The following is a 1593-nucleotide window of genomic DNA, read 5'->3' on the forward strand; positions in this document are numbered from 1 at the left end:
CGTAGTATATTCTGTGACAAGTTTTATATCTTGTGGTCTTGTACCAATGATCGATCTTTGAATGCAATAAAGATATGATATGATATGATATGATATGATATTGTCACGTGTTGGGTGTATAACGCGACAAATAACTTCACGCCTTATTGGATATAACGAATTTTATTTCACACTCACTCTTACAGTCACACCATTTACAAGCTCAACATTACTGCCATCGGCAGTATCACAAATACTAGACTGCATACTCTTCCCTGGCCAGCTCGTAACTAACTCTTGAATAGTCTTCGCTGCTCCTTATTTAGCCCCGTTATGGACAACACAGAAAACAGTTACGTAATAGGCACCACTGTTGTCTGATGCCGCGTTTGCCAATAGCCTAGCAACGCTGTCGGGAGTTGTTTACTGCTGAGTAGCAACGGCGGCATCCTGTGTTACGTCACAGCAGGAGGGGGCGGGGTGTTGACTGGCCTATTACTGTAGCAACGGCAACGCTCCGAAGGTGTTACATCACCGCTGGGGTGGGGGAAGGGGTGTCCTGCATATGATATGATATGATATGATAATGATACAAATCTCGAACAGACTAATGGTGACGAATAGGAACTTGAACGGTGGGAGCAAAACAGCACCAGCGAAGAAGGACCAGTGACAGAGGAGCTACGCAGAGAAGTATTCAGCATACTCTACCATAGTATGCTGTCCAACGTTCTAATGTACTCTGGCACAATTCACTGTTGCTTATGGAGGTGCGGGCGCCACCGCACTACTACTACTACTACTACTACTACTACTACTACTACTACTACTACTTAATACTACTATTTCTACTACATCTTAAATAATAATAACAATAAAAATAAAACAATTAGAAATTTAATACTGACTAAATCTTTTGTTAATATAATTGTACGAGTATTTACTTACAGTCTTACATAATTAGTGAAAAATTTGACACTGCATGTTAGCTGCAAGTTGTCGAAAATCTGGTGTGTAGCTGGAACAGACTTCTCTTAGTGCATCATCTAAGTGTGAGTCTGTTAGGCAGGATCGGTACTTATTTTGATGATACTCATAGATGAAAATGCAACTTCGCACAGATACGTCGAACCAAAACATGAATAAATTTTCAGAGCAATGCTATGAATCATGGGATATTTATTCCTGTCTACCAGAGTCCAGAAATTGCTACAAGATGCAAATGAGGATTTCAAAGATATGTCTCCCTGGAAATTTAAAATTTCCATTTCTAATTCTTCAAGATTATACTCTCCGAAGATTTCACACACCTCCCCTCCAAGTTCACTAACATTACGTAGTGAATGGATCACTGATAAACATTGTCACTGGTTCAAGTGTTGAAAACTGGCTAAATCTATTACCAAATTCGGTCACAAGGGCTTCAAGATGCTGAGCAAAAGATGGAAGATCGTATTCACAGCCATTTAAGGTTTCCACAACAGATTTCATATGCGGAAAATGTGAGAAGGAATTTCTGTTTAAATGTGCAATCCATAGCTGTAGTTTCTTTTGAAAAGCATTAACTACGCTTATCATGCTTGAAATGTTATGAACTTTCCCTTGTAATTCAAG

Source organism: Cryptotermes secundus, unplaced genomic scaffold, assembly GCF_002891405.2.
Source record: "Cryptotermes secundus unplaced genomic scaffold, Csec_1.0 scaffold3068, whole genome shotgun sequence".
NCBI classification, from domain to species: domain Eukaryota; kingdom Metazoa; phylum Arthropoda; class Insecta; order Blattodea; family Kalotermitidae; genus Cryptotermes; species Cryptotermes secundus.